The sequence below is a fragment of the Grammomys surdaster genome, unplaced genomic scaffold (genome assembly GCF_004785775.1).
Source record: "Grammomys surdaster isolate TR1022 unplaced genomic scaffold, NIH_TR_1.0 129, whole genome shotgun sequence".
Classification (NCBI taxonomy): Eukaryota; Metazoa; Chordata; class Mammalia; order Rodentia; family Muridae; genus Grammomys; species Grammomys surdaster.
Window position 1 is genome coordinate 21,313,879 of NW_021604587.1, and position 21,710 is coordinate 21,335,588.

Consider the following 21,710-nt stretch of genomic DNA (forward strand, 5'->3'; position numbering starts at 1 on the left):
AATAGCTAAGTTCCTGCGAAACAAAGGCAAGCTCAAGGCCAGCCTAGGTTATATAATAAGATGCTGTCTCAAAACAGATCAAACAAAACAACAACATGAATCTTTGATATGTGGTATGTATGTATGTATGTATGTATGTATGTATTTGAAACATGATTTCTTTGGATAGCCTTGGCTGTCCTGGAACTCATTCTGAAGATAAGGCTGGCCTTAAACTCGGAGATCTGCCTGCCTCTGCCCCCTGAATGCTGGGATTAAAGGCGAGTACCACCACTGTCTGACTTATTTTTATTTTTTTTTAAGTAGTTTACCAGGGTTTCTCCCCATCTATCGCTGAGATATCTGTATTAAAGGTTTATTGTTTTTATTGTTTTGTTTTGGTGTAACTGTTCTCCCAAATGATGAATGATTTATGAGTAAGGCGTTTCCTTCAATTACTACCAACTAACACCTCAGCCAGCATAATTATTGATCTCCATCCTTCTCCATTTCATCATTATTTTCCCTTGAGCTTCAGGAAATGTCCTCAAGGATACCAGAAAATTCTCTAACTCTTAATCTTCCTGGCTCACACTCTCCAGTGCTGAGATTGTAGGAATGTGCTTGAATGCCTAACCAAGCTTTCTTTTTCTTATTAACTTGTAGAAATTCTTATTCTGGGCACAAGTCTTTTTTATTTATATATAAACATACCTTTTTTCATCTTGTAGTTTGCCTTTTAATGTTCTGGTGATGTGGTGGTCTGAATATGTTTGGCCCCTGGTAAGTGGCACTATTAGGAGGCGTGGCCTTGTTGGAATAGGTGTGGTCTTGTTGAAGAAAGTGTGTCTATGTGTAGGTGGGCTTTGTGGACTCCTAGTGTTCAAGCTCGATCCAGTGCGGAAGAGAGTCTCTCCTGGCTGCCTGTGGGAACACAGTCTCCTGGCTGCTTTTGGATCAAGATGTAGAACTTTCATCTCCTTCCAAACCATGTCTACCTTACTGCCTACCATGATGACAATGGATTGAACCTCTGAAACTGTAAGACAGCCCCAATGAAATGTCTGCCTTTATAACAGTTGCCTTGGCCATGTTATCTCTTCACAGCAATAAAATCCTAAGTCAGGTGTCAATTGTAGCACGCATGGAAAACACCCTTAGAAGGCACTCATATTTGAGCACTTGGACCCCAGATGGTAGTGCTCTCTGAGGATGTTATGGAGCCTTTAGCGGGTGAAACCATCCTGGAGGAAGTATGGCAGTAAAGGTGGGCTTTATAGCTCGGTCCCACTTCCCATTCTCTACTTCCTGTATAGGACTGAAATGTGCTCTCTGCTTCTTTACCACCAGGACTGCCTTACCACGATGGACCCTATCCCTCCAGAACTGTGAGCCAAAATATATATACACGGATTTTTCCCTTCTTATCTAAGTTGCTCTTGCCAGGGCATTTTATCAAAGCAACAGAGAAGCAACTAATACAGTGTCTATAGATGAATTATTTTTTTTCATGAACAAAATGTAATTATTTAATAATTTTGATGATCATATATTTTCCCCTTTATGATTTGTGTGTAATCTCTTACTTAGGAAAATCTTAAAAAAAAAAAAAAGAAATCTTTGCCTATTTCAAGTCATGAAGAAATACTTTTACACTTTTTTCTCTACAGACTTTATTCTTTTACTTGTGATTTTTGAAAGACCTAAATTAGAAATTGTAAAAGGCACTGCGTAGACCAAGCTGGCCTCAGACTCCCAGAGATCCACCTGCCGCTGCTACTTCCCATCCTAGCTTAATTTTTTAAGAAGGGGAATACTGTGCTCTGTGGTATGAAATCTGAGGGAGTCAAACAAGCAGCTTTCGACAGCAGGAAAGCCAGGGGAAACGATGACATGACTCTCAATCTACTTCAGCTAAGTGGTCCTGCTAAAAAGGCCACGGAGTAACAAGCTATTCAGAAATCAGCTTCTGGGCTCAATAACCAGGAGACCATAAAAAAAATAAGATGCAGGATGAGGGATGCAGCTCAGGTGGTGAGTCCTGCATGTCATACGCAAAGCCCCGGCTTCATCCAGCACTGCTTAAAGCGAATTGCTGGACATCTATAATCCTAGCATTCGGGAGGTCCATAGTGAGTTGGAGACTAGCCTAGGATACAAGTGACTGTAACTAAATGACTTGTAGGAAAACAGTGAGACAATTTAAATTAGCTTGTAAGGTTTTAAAAAAATTATCTTCCTCCTCCTCGTCATCCTCATCATTAATCTCCTGTGCCCAGAAAACCCTGGCACAGAGACATTAGTCCTTCTGAGGCTAATCTCTCCTTTTAGTTTAAATGTGAAATGCTGTGTATAGGGCCATGTGTTTGAGCTGATCCTCAGCTGATGACTGGTTTAGAAGGTGTGGAACCTTTAGGAAGCAAGAGTCTTGGTGGAGGAAGTAGGTCTGGCCTTGTAGTATTATAGCTGGCTGTACTTCCTGTATACTCTGCTTCCTGACTGAGACTGTGATGTGACCTTCCATGTCAGGCTACTGCAACCATGCCTTACCCAACATAATGCACCCAGGCCATAAGTGAAAGCAAGTCATTCCTCTCTTAACTCGCTTCTTGTCAGGTATTCGGTCACGGCCACAACTAAAGTCCCTAATGACATTCCTTCCTCACTAAGTCTGATACTATGTGTTTTCCCTGTCATTAATTTCCTCCTTTTTTCCTACAGTTCTTAAATCTCCAGTTTCTTTCAACCTATAAACAAATCTCTCCAATTCATTTTGCAATGGAAACCCTCAACTACTGTCTTCATGGACTCTTCCTTCACTGCCAAAGTTCATAAAGAACACTCATATCTGCTGTGTCTTAGGGTTTCTATTGCTGTGAGGAGACATGATGACCATGACAACTCTTTTTTTTTTTTTTTTTTTTTTTTTGGTTTTTCAAGATAGGGTTTCTCTTATAGCCCGGGCTATCCTGGAACTCACTCTGTAGACCAGGCTGGCCTCAAACTCAGAAATCCACCTGCCTCTGCCTCCCAAGTGCTAGGATTAAAGGCATGTGTCACCACTGCCTGGCTTTTTTTTTTTTTTTTTATGACAACTCTTAGAAAGGAAAACATTTAACTGAGGCTGGCTTACAGTCCAGAAGCTTAGTCTATTATCATGGTGGGAAGCATGGCAGTGTGCAGGCAAGCATGGTACTGGAGAAGGAGCTGAGAGTTCTCTGTCTTGATCCATAGGCATCAGGAGAGACTGAGCCACACTAGTCTGGCTTGAGCATCTGAGACCTCAAAGCCCACTCCTGCAGTAACACACTTGTTCTAACAAGAATATACCTCCTAATAGTACTACTTCTTATGGGCCAAACATTCAAACACATGAGTCTTTGGGACCATATCTATTCAAACTAATTGGCCAAGTTGTTAATTGTACATTTGTTCTTAGCAAACTGATCAAAAAGCCACAAGTGATCTTATTTGTCTCTTGTTTCTACCAATGTATGAAAACTGTGCTTTTAACGCTCCCAAGAACCAGCATCTCCAAAATGATTTTTTTTTTGTTTTTCCCATGCCTTAGCTCTCATTTCTTATTTTTGTTAAGGAGATACTCAGGTTGCCAATAGCAATGCACTTATGTCAATAACACATGTTCATTTTGGTCTTTTATTCTACTTGTATTTTATTTTATTGCTGTGGTGATGCGCTGGGGGTGGAATCCAGGGCTTTCCTAGTCGAGTGCTCTGTCAATCTGTTTCCACAACACCATGAATATACCATTATAACAGTTTTCAACAGTAAGAAATATGAACATGCTTCCTGAGACTGTCTTCCCTATTAAATTTTTAGTCTCAAAAGCAAGTATAAAATAATTTAAATCTTTGCAACTCTAGTGTTTATCAGAATATCTTGCACAGAGGCATCTATAATCTGAGTGCATGTAGTCCAGGCTAGCCCCCAAACTACTGTGAGACAGAGGACAGCCTGAATATTTTGATCCTTCTGCTCTCACCTCCCAAGTGCTGGGATTACAGCATGTACTATTTTTAGTCAGTGTGTATCATCCATTTCCTATTGATAACAACATACTTCAAGTTGAGTAATTTATAAAGAAAGGATTGCTTATTTATTTTATTTTGGAGCCTGAAAGCTCCAAATTGGGAGGCCTATTTGGGTCTCCAGTGGGAGGCTTCTTGTGTTGCACCATGGCAGAGTAAGGACAATGCCAATGAAGGAAGGAGGGTTACCTCAGTTTATAATTACCTCCTCTCTTGGGAGCTACTCAAGGTCTTGGAAAACTGCCATTATTTCCTTTTAAGGACAGGACCTCTTACCTCATTGCCTTCTCATGGGCCCTACCCCTTCAAATACCTCTCAACATTGCCTAACTGGTTCTAAGGCCCAGCAGCGGAACTCTTGGAAGCCACACTCAAATCCTAACAGATGGAAATCACTGAACAGCTAGAGACTTGGCCTTGTCACCGAAGGCCTTCTGTGGGCTAACAGAAAGGTCTTTCCACAGAGTCCCTACATCATCTGCATACCCAGACTTGGCTTTTTATCAGGTCAAACTGCCACATTTCGAGAGCACGATGTTCCAATGCTACAGTGCTAGAGACAGGCCCAAGAAAGCAGCTAAAAGATCAGCTTTGCTCCCATCTTCTGAAACTGCTAACTTAGGTTTCTGTTTGTAAGCCAGGCATGGTGCACTCAGTGTGCCTGCCACCGCTGGAACAATAAGCTGTCACTTATTTCTTCACCGGTTTGTAGATTGCTTTTTTTTTTTTTCTTTCCTCAAGACAGGGTTTCTCTGTGTAGTTCTGGCTGTCCTGGAACTCACTCTGTAGACCAGGCTGGCCTCGAACTCAGAAATCCTACTTTTGCCTCCCAAGTGCTGGGCTTAAAGGTGTGCGCCACCACCGCCCGGCTGTAGATTGTTTTGTAGAAAAGGAAGATGTTATTCAATAATATGGGTGGTGCTGTAATATAACCAAGACTTGAAAGTAGTACATCTGAGTCTCAAGCAAGAGCTCTTTCCACCTCATCTTTAACACTCTCATGTTTCCACAGAAACAACTAGAGAGTATCTTGAGCCTTGAGGGGAGCATAACCCATTAGGACTAATGTCAAATTTGCATCAAATGTCTTTGAGGAAGTGCTTGGGAAACTGTGAGAAGCAAAGATTCTTGCTTTATAGTAAGAGCACTGGAGACTCAGGTAGTGGAAGTGAGACAAGCCAGGCATCAGCCTAGAATGGAAGGCATACTGAGTGCGCCATGCCTGGCTATCAGAGGTCAGATTTTAAACTCCAAAGCAAGTCCCTTCTTCCTTTCCCCCACTTGCTGAATAATCAGTAGGAAATATCATCTATGCCTCACGATTCCTGTACTGCAATACTCGTCTTTTTTTCTCAACAAAAACTGGGATTCATCTCTACATTTTATATCCTGTTCATTTTAAAGCTTCTCATGTACATGATCTTGTCACTGTTCTGGGGGAAGGTTTTGTTCCATTTTAGTTAGGGTTTCTACTGACGTGATGAAAAACCATGACTAAAAGCAAGATGAGGAGGAAAGAGTTTTTTTCACTCATGCTTAGTCATTAAAGCCAGTCACGGCTGGGATGGAGGGATGGCTCAGTGGTTAAGAGCACTGACTGCTCTTCTAGAGGTTCTGAGTTCAATTCCCAGCAATAACATGGTGGCTCATAACCATCTGTAACCATCTCATAACCATTCCTTCCTCTTAGATGACTCTGGCTTGTGTCAAGTTGACATAAAATTAGCCAGCATCCCCCACAGCTTCCAGTTAATCTCCAGGAAATATCTTTACAGACTTAGGTATGTCTCAGTTGTTTCCAAAGCCAATGCAGTTGATACCCAAGATTAACCACCAATGACTTCATGATGAAATCAACGCTTATTACTTTGATAATCCTAGGTAAGTGTGTTGAGAATGTTGCCCATATGCTCAGATATTTGAATATTTAGTCCCCAGTTGATGGCACTGTTTGGGTAGGTGTAGGAGTTGTGGCTTTGCTGGAGGGAGTAGATCACTGGGCTTGTTTCGACATTTCAAGCCAACTGACATTCCCAGTTCATGCTCTCTGCTTCCTGTTTGTGGATTAAGATGTAAGCTCTAGATTTCCTGCTCCAGTACTCATGCCTGGCCACTATGACGGTCACTGACCATTATCCCTCCCCTGGACCTTAAGCTCAAATAATCCTTCTTTCTGTAGGTTGCCTTTGTCATGGTGTTTTGTTTTTTTCCTTCTTCAAGACAGCATTCCTCTGTGTAGCCTTGGCTGTCCCAGAACTCAAAGACCCACCTGTCCCTGCCTCCCAAGGCCTGTGCCACTGCTGCCCAGCAGTCGGTGTTTTATTATGGTGATAGGAAAGTAACTAACACAGTGAGCCTTGGAGAAATTTACTTGCTCTATGTTTTATAAATGAAATGACAAAGTATAGATAATGGCACATTTGTTTATAACGTAGTTTACTGAAAAGTTTAAGCTGATTTGGTGGGACCACTCATTTCAAAATATTAGTGCTGAGAACATGGCTGGGTCACTGGCACCCTCCCACCCCAAAACAAAACCCTGGAAAACAAAACACACACACAGATCTTGTCTCAAATAAGTAACAGTTTATTCTGGATTTGGATTCACATAGTGATCTTGGCCTGGGAACACAGATTCAAATTGCCCCAAAGTCCACGTTTCAACATGGTATCAGTTTCATGAAGTTTTTACAGCAATAGATCAAAGAAAGCCATAAATCAATCAAAGCTTTTTTTTTTTTTTTTTTTTTTTAAACCCAAGATAGGATGTTATGGTGTGGTTCTGGCTGGCTTGTAACTCATAAAAGATCCACCTGCTTCTGCCTCCTGAATGCTGGGATTAAATCCTTGGGCTACCATGCCCAGCATTCATTTTTCCCTCCCAAAGAAGTCTTAAATTGGGTGTGGTAACACACACCTTTAACCCCAGAATTCAAGGAGGCACAAGCAGCCAAATGTCTGAATTCAATGCTAACCTGGTCTACAGAGTGAGTTCTAGGATACTCAGGCTATACACAGAAACTCTGTCTTAAAAAAAAGAAACAAACAAAACAACAACAAAAACCTACCCAAACCAAAACAATAACAAAAACCCCAATATTCTCAAGAGAAGCTAAAAATATTATTATGGGAAATTTCAAAAGTAGTTAATTCTCATCGTCATGTTTCAGTTTGTGGTTTCAAAATTTGTACCCAGTAGCTGCTGATGCAGCTAAGTGGTAAGGGAGCTAGCAGTAGAGTTTGAAATTGGAAAATTACTACTAATAGATTAGCAAAGAAAACAGTTTATTTCTGTACACTTACATTTATAATCTGCGGCAGTGGGGACTTCATACTGTCTCTTATGAAAAAAAAAACTTTTTGTGGTAGGGAGGAGGTGGTGGGCGTGCACATGTTATGGTACACATGTGGCAATCTGAGGACAACTCATAAGAGTCAGTTCTTTTCTTATATCACGTGGGACATGGGAATCAAATTCAGGTCATCAGGTTTGGTGGCAAGTGCCTTTACCTGCTGAACCATATCAAAATCTTCTCTTTAGTAGTTTCCCCCACGAATAAAACCTACCATCAAAGGAGGCAGCTTATTCAGACACAGGATGTTTATAGGGAGGTGAAACAATCTATCCAGCAGAGAAGTTCAGTAATCATTAATCTCAGGAAGGAAACAACTCGAAATAGCTTCAAGAAGTCCCTGAAACCAACAAAAAGATTCACTTATACTCCTCCCTCCCTGACTGTGTAGATAAGCAGTAGAGACTGTTTGAAAGGCACTCTCAGACAAGTGGCGACCAACAGTATTAGCACTCGCAAAAATTAGTTATGAAGTAGTAATGAAAATAAATGTATGGTCAGGAGTTCCTAAGACCAGTAGAAATATGTGTTTTTCAAAGATCATGACCCACAGGTTGAAAACTGCTAGGCTAGAAGAATCAGACAAGCCAGCCACATTGCGAGAAGAAGCAGAGACTTGGCAAGCTGCCTCAAAGATGCTCAGAACAACTCAACAACTATCTGGAAAAGACATTCTCTAAGCTGTTGAGCTGCCAATGGGTTCAACAGTGTGCCACAGGTTCTGTGAGCTGTCACCCATACTGGTGTAGGATTTTGGTAATGCCATTTCTGCTCTGTAAATAACCCTAATAAAACTCTATTGCTTACCACCTTGGACTTTGGTGGTTCCTTACTCTGGTCTAGCATGTTCCCCATCTGATCAGCAGACATTTGTTCCCGCCTCTCCCCAGGAACAGTCACATAATACCATCCCAGAAAGTAAAATATGGATTCTGCTTCAGGTGAAGGTGCTATGGATACTAACAAAGACTTACAACATTAAATAAACTCACTGCTACTACTTTCCTTGGTCATTGTGATCGTGACAAGAGGCAAACTGATGGAAGTGAGGTTTATTGTGGCTACATCTTGGCACAGAAAGCAAGGGAGTGGGAGCCACTCTGGGCTGTGGCAGGAATGCGAGGCTATTGGCTCATTTCTAAGCAGATTAGGAAGCGGACAGGACAGGAAGCAGGGGTGGGCTATAAATATTAAGGCTTGCTCCACCCCCTCAGCCAGCACTTCCTCTAGCTAAGCCCTGCCTTCTAAATGTTCCACAATTTCTCAAAACAGCACACCAGCTGAGGACCAAGTGTTTAAACATTTGAGCTTGTGGGGTGCATTTTACACCCAAACCTCAATACTTGCTAAAGCAGAAGCAAGGTTCTAGGTTCTACTGTGAACAAAATGCTACCAGATAGCATCCTGTTACTGGGGTATGGGAGTCGGGTCCCATAAACATAAACAAGCAGTTGCACAAAATAATGAAACAATTCAAGATATGAAAATAAGGATTTAAAAAAAAAGGGCAGAATTTTTGAAGAAAAGCCAAAAGGAAACAAACTTGGGAAGTCAAACAAAAAGCTCAGCAGAAAGTTTCTGGAAAGAGTAGATTGGGTGGTTGTGTAGACAAGGCAGAGGACTAAATCTAACAGTCAAGGAAAATGTTAAAGATAAAAAACCAAAACAGATTATGTAGGAAGTCTGAAATATTATAAAAAGACCAAATCTGTGTCTGGGCAGTAGTGGGGCTCACCTTTAATCCCAGTATTCAAGAGGACAAGGCAGGTTCTCCAAGTTTGAGGCCAGCCTAGTCTAAAGAGTGAGTTCCAGGACAGCCAGTAATACACAGAGAAACCCTGTCTTGTAAAGACACAAACAAGAAATAAACTACTGTACAAGTAAAACTATCAAGTATAATCAAAGGAGAAAGAAAATTTCTATGATGAAACAGATTTAAGGAATTTATATCCATTAAGCCAGCTGTATAAAGGATACTAGAAGGAATACTTCAGATTGAAGAGAAGATTAAACATACCCCAAGGGAGGCACACAGAATTCCAGAAGAGTTAACACAAGTGTAAGAAAATATTACCAACACAACAAAATAACAGAAATAAACACTGTTAAACAAGACTTCATATTCATGGTTTAAAGTTTCTAATAGACTGGATTAGAAAACAGATCCATTGTTTGCTGCCTCTCAGAAATACACCTCACTATCAACAACAGACACCTCCTTAGGGTAAAAAGACAGAAAAGGCATTCCAAACAAATGTTGCAAAGAAGCAAGCAGTTGTGGCTATTCTAATATCTGAAAAAATAGACTTAGAATACTATTTGTTCCCCTTATTTCTCTAACGAATCTTTCGAGAAAACACACAATTTCACATATTCTCTCTAAAATAATGTACTGTGTCTTTGTGCCAAAGAATTAACTAGATGCCAGTTCAGAATTAAGAGGTCTGTTTGGAATCCTGCCTCTAACACTTAGGTTCTTGGTAACTTGAAGCAAGTTATTCAACACAATTCCTCATTGGGAAAGACAGAGTTAATATAATAATACCTGTTTCATAGAATGATTTTGAGCATTGAGTGAGACACTATTAACAAGATATCCTCAGTGGGTGACATGATATGCTCAGGGGCTGGAGGGCTAGAGAGAGAAGACTCAGTAGCAACAGTGTGTTCTTCCAGAGGACCCAGGTTCAATTTCTAGTGCCCACATAGTGGCTTATAACCACCTGTAACTCCAGTTCCAGGGGATACAACACCCTCTTTTGACCTCCTCTGGTTTCACAGGCACCAGGCATGTACGCATGCACGAGCATACACATATCCATATCTTAAAAAAAAAATGACAGCTATATAATTTTATTGATTCCTTTCCTCTCAAACCACACTTAATGAACAAGACAGATTATGTCTAGTAATGTTCATGGACCCATCTGCTTTCTCCATCTCCACCGTTGTCTGTGTTACTCCTGAAGCTGCAGACTTTTATTCCTTACCACATTCCCTTTGCTCCCCTAGACTTCAGCATACTGGCCTTCTTGAGGTACCCTTAAACTTCACAAACTGCCCCTATTTCTTCACACTCAGGGCTTAGCTCAGACACCACCTCAAGGGAGACTACCTGAAACCAAGTGCCAGCATTTTGTCTGTCTTTTCACTTGGAGAACTACTTTATCCAGTTAACCTTTCATTTTCTTTGTGAAATTATTATGGGGGCATTATCCTTCTGTTTTAAAATTCTAGTTGTTCTTCCTTTACCAGCAACAGTAGCCGAAGCCATGTTCTCTGCTGCTACTTTTATCTTTTCTAGCTCACAGAACAGGACTATAAAGAATAGGTGCTCCAGCAACTGCTGAAGGAACACAACAGCTGATTAGACAGGCTCCCAGGCTTTACATGGTCAACAGAAGCTTCCCTCGAAGTCCTCTCCCTCTGCTATTTTCAGTGAACACACAGCCATCCCTCAGGTCCTCTGACAAATTTGTCACCTTTGACATCTCCTTCAGGCATTCCCACATCCAGTTAAGCACATTCTCCAAATTCCCAACAAGCAGTTGTGATTTTCTTGATTGCTACTTGTGACTACCTCAACCTGTGTAGTCAGTTTTCCCAACTGCTGCCTCTCCATGCCTGGGGCGCTTTACTGAATAGTTACCAGTCAAAAATACAATTCATTGATTAAGGTGACATTTGAGGTCGTCACTCCAGGGAATGCTTGAAATGACATCTCTCAAGTGCACCTCTTAAACCTTTGCATTATTGTTTCCTTTGACTGGAAGGCCTTCAATTCCTGTATTAAATCGAGCAGCTTTTAAAGAGCTATTTGATTCCTCTGCTAGGTTAACATGTGTCAGAGGACTCGTCTTCTGAGATCACACCATATTCAGCCTTTCTGGCATAACCACTGATGATGTATGCTTGTTTACAGCCCAACTAAGGCGATTAACTGAATATTTACTCAAAATATTATGGAAAGAGTAACAATTTAGAAAAAAAAATTTTTTTTTTTTCAAGACAGGGTTTCTCTGTATAATCCTGGCTGTCCTGGAACTCACTCTGTAGACCAGGCTGGCCTCGAACTCAGAAATCCTCCTGCCTCTGCCTCCCAAGTGCTGGGATTAAAGGCATGCGCCACCACCGCCCGGCGAAAAAAATTCTTAAGAGCTGGAGGCACTGGTACATGCCTCTAATCCCAGCACCTGGGAGGCAGGGGCAGGTGTATCTTAGTGAGCCCAGCCTAATCTACAAAGTGAATTCCAGGACAGTCAGAGCTTCTCATAATGAGACCCTATCTCAAAAACAAACAGACAAAAACCAAACCAAACACCCCTGAAATAAAATATTAAATCAAAATAAACATGAACTATGCTCTCCCCATACTGTTTTCTTTGCTACATTTTAGTCACACTGGCTACAAACTTTCACTATATAAATAAGAAGGCCAAGTGTCCTTTATCTGAGGATAGACACACACCCACAAATCAAATCAGTAAACAGTTTGGACCTCATTTAAGTCTGTCTGCTCCTAGGTTAAATTCTCGGTTGTGTCTCTGATATTCTCATGCCTAGATACCTGATGCCAAAAGTTCCATAGATAGTGGACTTCTCTGTTAAATATACCGAAGTGGAACTTTGAAAATCGCATGTGAAGTAAATAAGGCCTTTTTTTCACAAATCACCATCTTCCAATAAACTCTTGGTACATTAAAAATTAAATACAACACCAAGCATGGTGGTATACGTCTGTAATCCCAGCAATCCAGAGGCACTCGGATTCTTTTGAGTTTGAGGCCACCCTGGTCTACAATGCGAGTTCCAGGACATGCAAGGCTGTTACAGAGAAACCTTGCCTTGAAAACAAAACAACAAAAATCCTGACACTACAGACAGGAGAAAAGTATCACTATTACATTAAAAAAAAAAAAAGCCGCAGAAATCCTCGCCACACACGACCAGTTTACACCAGGTGAAGAGGACACATCCTTTGTTCCTGCACTGGCCCCACAACCAGCGATTCCGGGTACCTTCTAGGACCACGGAAAGGTAAATCTTAGGTTCCTGGCTGCTCTTCCGCCTGCCAGGAATCTGCTAGAATACCCCACAGTCAAGTCCAAGCGTCCCGAAGTGCCTGCACTTTACGTGTCACGCCGGGGAGACCTTAGCACACGCACCCCAACTCCCACACATCCTGCCCCACGACGCGGCGCGAACACCCGGCCGCGCACATGGCCACCGCAGCGCTCACCCCGCTGCCGCGCAGGCGCCGGGCGAGCCGGGACTTGCGGTCGCCTAGTGGATCATTCCGCCGCAGCCTTTGTGTGGCCGAACGCTAGAAATGGCTTATTTCCTTTCTCTCTGTCTAAAGTCAAAACCAGACCCTTTCGTCCCTTTCTCCCGCCGGGACGGAGCTCGGGGAGGGCGGCGGCAGGCTTGCTCCTGGGGCCAGTGGGGCGGAAACCGGCGCGGGTTGGCGAGGCCGCCGCAGGCATGCTGGGAGCTCGCCCGCCGTGTCCCTCCGCGCCGACGGGGACTTTTCGGTGGGGATTTTGGGCGCCGACCAGACGCGGCATTTTCGGAAAATAGCGCCCTGTGCAGCGAAGCGCTCTGTGTGTGGCGGGGCCGCGTTAGCCCTGCCGGCTCCGAGGTGCCGCGGTCCCCGCACCTCCTCCCGCTGCTCCCCCGCCGCCGCTCCCGAAGCTTTTCCAGGTCAGTGCGGGTCTGTGTAGGGCCCTGTTACCACCGGATGTGGAAGTTGATCTCTTCGCTGGTAAAAAATAATTCCACTTCCCCCGGAACCCAGATCATCCCCGCGATTTCCTGTTTATTGCATTAAGGCGCCGGGTTTCCGGGGCTCCTGGCCCCGCTTGTTTGGCAGGGGTCGGCGGGGTCGGCCTGGGTGTCCGCGCCGCCGCCGCCGTGCTTTGTCCGCCCGGCGCTTGGCTTCTGGGAGGGGCGGCAGACATGGTGGCGGTCGCCGCCCCCTCCTCGTCCAGGCGCCGCGGCCTCCTGCGGGCCCCACGGGCCGGGGCTGCGGTGGGGTCGCCATGGCCGTGGGGGTCCGGGCTGATGGGGCGGGCGTCGGGACAGGCGGCACGGCCCCCGCCCGCTCCTTTGTTTCGGCGGCCTGAGGGCCTGGCTCGGGCCCACGACCAGCGGGAGGGAAGGCCGGGCCGCGCCGTCCCGCTGGAGCTCACCGGGCCCGGACGCTCGGGTTTCGGCTGGAACAGCCGGGCCGGGGCAGGGTAGACGGGACAGTCTCGAAGGGACGGAGCCTGCCATTCTCAGTGGCCGAGACTTTTGCTCCGGAGACTTCGCCGCCGGAACCCACGCGAGCGCGGGTGCGGAAAAGAAGCCGCGAGTTTCGTCGGTGATGTCCTGCCTGGGTACAGATCGGTGTTGAGTGTGCTGTTGTGAATCTCTCCCACGGTGTTGAAGCCGCGTGCCTAGTTTGAAGTGTGCATCTCCAAAATGAAAGCGAAGGAAAGCAGGCCTACTTGCTGTGTTTTTTCCCTTGAAGCTTTTGCTTTAAGCCCGTTTCCACTGTGTCTACCAGACACATTTGTATAAAAGCAGGGAGCGAGACCACAGTACTCTGAAAGAGAGCTTCATAACGTGGGAATAATTTTTAAGAGTTCTTTCTGCAGACACTGGTTTGCTGTCTATTTAGGCAAGTTACTTTCTGAAATGTAATTTTTAGCGGGGCGGGGGGGTGGGGGAGAAGGAACAGTAGTGTGCTTTTTCTAGGGAAGTAGTTGTCTTCCCAGAATTGAAAACGAACTGTAGCATTCAGAAGATAGCTTATCTCATAGAGGTTCACCCAGATTAATTTAAATATAACTGATAGATTTTTGGCTCTTAGGCTTTCAGACTCTGACTTTTAAGTTTTAAGGAAACTGGTGGCTCTTATCTCTTTATTTACTTTTCTTATTGTCAAGTTACTTTATGTGTTAAATCATGACTTAGGCAAGAGTCATATTGTTTTGCACTTTTGCAAATCTTTTTTAATGCCTAGTTTAACAGAAAACAGATTCTTGAATCTAGTTTTGCAGGCAGTCTTGTGATACCATACCACGTAACCAGTACATCGTACTTTTTTCTTTTTAAAAACCATGATATCTCATCCTTATATTCAGCATGTTAAGTACAATCAGGGTATTGTGCAAGACAAAATATGAATGAGAAGAATGATTCTTGTATTTGGGGGGGTGAGGGCTCTAACTTTTTAAAAGATGAACATTTAGATGCTTAAGCATTACAAAGATTATAAATTACTGATAGTCTTGAAATCTGGAAATAATCCAAGTGACAAGACATTTTAAAGTTCCAATTCCTACGCTTAATAATGTACACATATAATAAGCTTGTAAAGACCTGCATGTAAGTATCTTTTTGAAGAGGACACATGCACCTTAGGAGCTTCAGACTTCGGTGGGACATATAATTTGCGTGTGTAAGCCTTAGCCTCTTCCCTGACTCAGTCTGGGTTTCCTGGGTGTGGGTGATTAATCTGTAATATTTCAAGATGAGTTTGGGGTTAATGGCTTTGGAAGGAAGCTGAGTTTCCAGTGGTTTCTTGTGACTGTAGTCTGATTCTGTCAGTTGGCCTTTCTGTGCTGTTTCATCAACAGGAAGCATCTGGCCATTCTTCATGTAATTGCCAGAAAATGCCAGGTGCATTTTGAATGTTTGCTATTATTCATATAAAAATTGGATCTTAATTTTAACTTGAATTTTTTAACCTCCCACCCCCTTCCCACTCCCATTTTAAAAACTTGTAGTATCTCTTCAGGTATAGGTAAGGCAAACATTACAAACTCAAAATTTGTCACATGAAATTTTAAGTCAGAAATTCATTTTTGAATAAGCTCAAGTTTCTTGCAAGTTGTCAGTAAATGCACTGATGGTGTCCAATTGTTATCTCACTGGAGATCTTAGAGACATATGTCAAGTTCTTGGACATCTAGGAACTTGTTTATGGATTGACAAGTAGGATAATTTAACATCTGTACACATGTCATGTAATGTACAAATTAAGGTTGTTAGTATTTCTGTCTCCTAACAAACTTTATGTGTGTTGGGACCTATTTACTGCCTCTGCTCTAGTTTATAAATACGTAATTTCAGTCTTAATGTGAGTGCAGTAGCTTTCCAGTGACCTCGTGGCTTTTCAGCTAAAAATTACAGTTCTGTAGTATTAGTGTCTCAACTTCAGGTCAGTTGTAATTAGCATTTTACTTGTCTGAGGATGATTGTTCCTTTGTCCCTGTAAAAGATAAATCCAGTGTCAAAAGAAGTTAGAATTAGAACCTGTTTCCTCAGCTCTGTAGTGCTGTCCACAAAGGTTAGTGTTTCTTTATTTGGACTGCAGATGCTATGACATTGCAGTAGGCAGAAAGTAATTTCTCCATCAAAGATAACTCTTGATTTATTTTGATATAAAAAGGCGAAGAATACTAGTTGAAGCTTTTTTGATCTCAGGAGCTGTTACTCCTATGTGCCTTAGTTGTTAACAGTGGGGATCATTCTAGTGTCTGTCATGGTGGTGACCATTAAATGAGTTCTTATGTATACAGTGGTTAGAATGATGCCTTAGAGCAGCTGTTTTCAACCTTCCGGATGCTGCCACAGTTTAATACATTTCCTCCTGTTGTGGTGAACCCCCCCAACCATAAATTATTTCATTGCTACTTTGTAACGTAATTGTACAGCTGTCATGAATTGTGATGTAAATATGTTTCAGGTAGTCTTAGGTAATCCCTGTGAAAGTTTTGTTTGACCACCCCCCAACCAAGGGATCACAACCAAGGATCTTGACCCCTAGGATGAAAGCCAAGATTGAGAACTGATGTCTTAGATAGTTGTTAATAGTTCAGTAAATTTTACTATTTTTTTTTTTTTAATCTCAATTTAGCTCCAATATTTTCACCATGTAGTCCTGGCTGACTTTGAACCTGGTAATTCCCTTGCTTCAGCTTTCAGGCAGGGTTTATAGGCATGGGCCACCATGCCCAACCTAGTACATAGTTATTATGGGGTCTCAGCCCCACTATTCAGAACCCTTGTAGTCAGTAATCTTGGAGCGTGTGTATATACATACATACGTACGTACATATGCAAATTAATAATGTTATGTATCCTTTCATAGGAAGGAGTTTAATGCAGTGTCCTCTTTCAAACATACCTATTTTAGCTGGAAATTATTCAAGTTTCTAAGCTAAGTGGGATATACTAAATGGCCTGCTGTTGGTTCTGGTAAGGTTTTTGTATTTTTATTTATTGTGTATGAGTGCAAGAGGACCATGGCACTTTGACTACAGATTAAAGGACATGTTGGGAGCTGGTTCCTTCTTCACTAATGTGTGGCCTAGGATCAAACTCAGGACAGGACAGGCTTGGTTGCAAAGATCTTTGTCCTGGGGCTGGGAAGATGAATGCTTCATTGAGAGCATTCACGTTCAGTTCTCAGCTCCCTTGTCAGACAGCTCACAACTGCTTATAATTTCAGTTCTGGGGTGTGTGACTCCACTCCTGCACACTTGTGGCATATAGACAAGGGCATCCTGTTCCTGTGCATTACACACATTAAAAAAAAATCCTTTACCTCCTGAGCCAACTCTCAAGCCACTGTGAATCTTTCTATTTTTTTAAATTATGCTACATCCACTAATTGTACAATGTGGTATCTTTTTCTAGAAGAATTCTGAGTGTCTATTCAAGTTAGGTGTTTTAGTCTCATCACACTAGCGAGGTAGGCTACTACCAATCTGGTAATACACTATAGTAGTGATTTTCTAAAAGGAGTGGGGGTTACCGTGGTACCCCTTTCTAATATAGCCCCCTCCTATTTGGTAGATGGAGAGAAGTGATTAAGACCATAAAATTACAATATTGGACACTAGACTTAGGTCATTTTCTTTCACGATGAAAACTATTTGCTGGGTGTGGTGGCACGTGCCCTTAATCACAACAATGGGGAGGCAGAGATCTCAAGTTCAAGGCCAGCCTGGTATACAGAGCAAGTACCAGGACCGCCAGGGCTACACACAAAGAAAGCTTGTCTCACCTCCTTCTAGATAAAACTTCAAGAAACAAAAAAGAAAAGTATTGGATGTGTAGTTTCTTAAATGCTGTTATCTTCCCTGTGTCTATGGCCTTACATCCAAACACTGGTGTATAAAAAAAGTTTTCCTTTGTATTTAAAGTGGCTTATGTAAAATCTTTGACCTATGTGACTGGTTGATTTTTGCATTTACAGGACCTCCCATCCCAATCTCTCTTAATACTGTGATTTGAACATGACTTCCTGAAATTCATGTTGAACTTGAAATCTTCAGGATGATGGTTTCGCTTGGTAAATGATAAACGCAAAGCCTTCTTTTTTTTTTTTTTTTGAGACAGGGTTTCTCTGTGTAGCCCTGGCTGTCCTGGAACTCTCAGAGATCCACCTGCTTCTGCCTCCAGAGTGCTGAGATTAAGGAATATAAAGCCCCTTTGTATGACATTAGTGCCCTTAAAAAGAGACTGCAGACAGTTAGTTTTCCCCTTCTGTGTGAGGGCACAGCAAAAAGAATGCTGTCTGTTGACCCATACCACCATGATCTTAGACTTTGTTCTCTGGATCTATGAGGGATACATTCATCTTGTTTACAAGCCAATTGTGAGCATTTTGTTTTGTGTGGCTCAGACTGATGACAATTTTGTTGGGTGCATTTTGACATTAGTCACATTCATATTTCTGTGATCCCTTTATCAGAACTTCCCACCACCGATTTGATTTCTTCAGCATTGCCTTACAAGTCAGCTTATATGTGAAGAAGTTCAATAATTAGGATTTCTTGACTACTTTGATGGTGAACAATTTGAAGTAGTCCCATGCTACTTGGGAATAATTTTGTTAACCTCATGTTAACTCAGGTGATTCTGATGACTTCTACTTACTGGAAAAAATACAGGGTATAAGCTCCTGTCACTGTGGTGCATACCAGTTCTGTCATTTTGTGGGCTAAATGAAAGAGGAATCTTGTGTTTTCAGGAATCGAGATGCCACATTTAACCTTTCTTCCCTCTCATTCATTATCTGTAAAGGTCTATTTCCCTTGCTTTCAAATGTACAAACAAATAAACTGGAGAGTCTCCTCTAGTTAAATCTGCCTCATTCCTTTTATTTCATTATTAAGAGTCCAGGTACAGTTTTTGCTCCAGGTTCTTTTACTACTTTCCTAAATTACTGTATTGTTAGGTATTGTATTCAGATTGCTTAAGAGAAACTTCTTTTTGTCAGTAATAACTTTATCTTAATGGAGCCAATGTAGATATTTGGTTGACTTCCTTAAGGAAAGTTTTAGATTTATATGTATGCATGTTTTGTTTACATGTATGTATGTGTTATGTATGTGCATTGTGTGTGTGCCTGATTCTTGCAGAGATCAGAAGAAGGCATCAGATGCCCTGGAACTTCGGTGTGTACCATCATGAGGGTGCTGGGAATCAAACTCCTATCTGCAAGAGCAAGTGCTCTTGACTACTGAGCCATACTGCAGCCCCCTGTTGTTTGATTTCATAAAGGTGCTTAAGTTTATTTCTCTTATTTAATATTCTCTTCTTTACCCCTTTTGATTATTGTCTATTTTGTGTGTGATTCTGTTACCAATGTCATCATTCCTGCCAATGATAAGAGAGATCATCTGCATTCCCCCCCCCCCTTTTTTTTTTTTTTTGAGACGGTTTCTCTGTATAGCCCTGGCTGTCCTGGAACTCACTCTGCAGACACCAGGCTGGCCTCGAACTCAGAAATCCTCCTGCCTCTGCCTCCCAAGTGCTGGGATTAAAGGCATGCGCCACCACTGCCTGGCTCCCTTTTTAAAAAAAAAAAGAAAAAGAAAAAAAAAGAAAGAAAGAAAGCTTTTTGGGCTGCTAATGTCTGAGAATGTAAAGGCTCAGGGTTTAGTGGAAGCTAAGGAATTTCCATCACCTTTAGATTTATTACTTCCTGTCCTCTATCAGTTCCCGGTTTTTCTCCCCCTCCTATCTTGAAGTTTCTATGATACATGCTTTTACTTTATATCTACTAACCTGTTTTTCTTAAGATTCTTTTTTGAGTCCACCTTGCATGTGGTTGCCAGAATAATTTCCCTTAAACTTCCAAATCTGTGCTCCTGAAAGCTCAAGGAAAGAGTTTGGTTTTTGCCTTTGTACTCTTCACTACACCATTAACCTTTGCACTCTCCACTGTGCCAAGCAACATGAATTGAACCTGTGCTCAATAAATGTTTGAATGATCAACACTTTGAATAAACCCCAGTAGTTGGCAGGGTATAAAGTCTACTTTCTGATACTCATACTTTTTCATGTTACATTTGCTGCTTTGACCTTATTCCTTACTCTGAGGCATCATGAGACTTCTGTTTCCTTGTTGATAATGAACTTCCCTTTCCTTCCATTTTAAAACATGCTCAGAAACCCTTGTCCATGCCAGGCTCTGTTCAGATCTCATAATGAGTAAAATTAACCAGTGAGGCACTGCTGGTGCCTGCCTTTAATCCCAGCATTGGGGGATGAGGAGGGGTGGTGAAGAGGCAGGTGGATCTCCTGAGTTGGAGCAAGTTCCTGGACAGCCAGGGCTACACAGAAACCCTGTTTTGAAAAACCAAGACAAAGTCCTTGTAGGAGCTGTCGTTTGACTGGAGGAGAGGGATGCTGTGATGTGGCTGCCACTTGAGTGGTTAGACTTGATACCTGGGTGCCAGAGTGAGAGAACATGTTCTGGATTGAAGAAACTCAAGATCCTAAGTGCGCTGGATAGGGTGTGCCTGCTTGGCATGTTAGAACGTTCCCTGAGACCTGTCTTTACATAGCAACAATCAAAGTCGTTTTCAGGATTTTAAAAACTGCTGGGCTTCACATAAAAGGAGAGGTACTATTGAGCTACATTTTCAAAGGATACTGGCTCTAACTCACTAGAATAATGTGTCATGGTTCATGAGAAATTGAAATCTGATGCATACCCACTTGTCTTCTGTTGCTGTGAGGAAATTCCATGACTATAGCAACTTATAAAGGAAAGTATTCAATTGGGGCTGCCTTACAGTTCTGAGGTTTTAGTTCATTACCATGATGGGGAACATGGTGGCATGCAGGTGGACATGGTGTTGGAGAAAACTAGAAATTCTACATCTGGATCAACAGGCGGCAGGAAGAAGAGAGCTACTGGGCCTGGCTTGAGCTTCTGAAACCTCCAAATGCGCCCTCAGTGACACTTCTCCAACAAGGCCACATGTCCTAATCCTTTTAAATAGTGTCACTCCTAATATAACCTATGGGGTTCATTTCTATTCAGACCACCACACTATTTAAAGTGTTTCTTTTTTTTTTTTTTTTGTTTTTTTTTTGTTTTTTCAAGACAGGGTTTCTCTGTATAGCCCTGGCTGTCCTGGAACTCACTCTGTAGACCAGGCTGGCCTCGAACTCAGAAATCCGCCTGCCTCTGCCTCCCAAGTGCTGGGATTAAAGGCGTGCGCCACCACTACCTGGCTAAAGTGTTTCTTTAAAGTCTATATATAGACCAATTTTTGTTATAGTCCATACTCCTTCCTCCCTCCCTCTTTCCCCCGCCCACTTTCTCCCCCCCCCCCCCGTTTGTTTTTTTTTTTTTTTGGTAGTGCAGAGCAGATCCTTTCTTACCAGTGCTCATCTTAATAGCTGTACCCTCTCTTCTTCCAAACCACAATTCTGCTCCACATCCTCTCATTGTAAATCTGTATATCTTGTCAATAACCATGGCATAAACTCAGCACTGCAGGCTTGATGTTTTCTCTGCCCAAGAAATTAGTTCATTACCTTTTAATTGACTTCAGGCAAGTTCTTAGGACACGAACAAACACCAGCCATGTTTTTGCCAAAATTTGTTTGCCTTTTGCACAGTTGTTAGTTTTGTTCCCCCCAGAGACCTGTTGAACTGGGCCAACATAGACTGTACTGCCTTCAGAACTACTGTCTTCCAGGTCTTTCTGAGTGTGGCTCTTTAAACTTTTGATTACAGCATTCAGCTGCTTTTCTAGTCCAAAGTACCAAAGTCTTCCACATTCCTCAAAAAAAAAAAAAAGAAAAAAAGAAAAAAAAGAAAAAGGTGTGTGTGTGTAAATAAAAAACCAAACATGGTCAGGTTCTTCACAGCCACAGTCCACTCTTGGTACCAACTTCTGTATTCTTGTATATTACTGTGACAAAACATCATTACTAAGGCTTATAGGCATATCTTTTATACGTTTATAAAAGAGTTTATTTGGAGTGGAATCCTGGCCCCTTTAAATCACATTTGCAGCAGTTTTCATTTGTT

The 21,710-nt window shown here is 42.3% G+C and overlaps 1 protein-coding gene across 3 annotated transcripts in view; it reads left to right on the plus strand.

Annotated features, from left to right (window-relative positions):
- Window positions 1–12,844: 12,844 nt before the first annotated feature.
- The window catches only part of Gabpb1 (GA binding protein transcription factor subunit beta 1), a 48,625-nt gene continuing 39,759 nt past the window's right edge, over window positions 12,845–21,710 (plus strand). For 2 of the 3 annotated variants that reach the window (XM_028754116.1, XM_028754128.1), the window contains exon 1: window positions 12,845–13,081. The gene's annotated coding sequence lies outside the window, so the exon portion shown is untranslated. Of the gene's footprint in view, window positions 13,082–18,922; window positions 18,941–21,710 lie in introns of those variants that run through there. The other variant, XM_028754121.1, reaches the window with a different exon arrangement.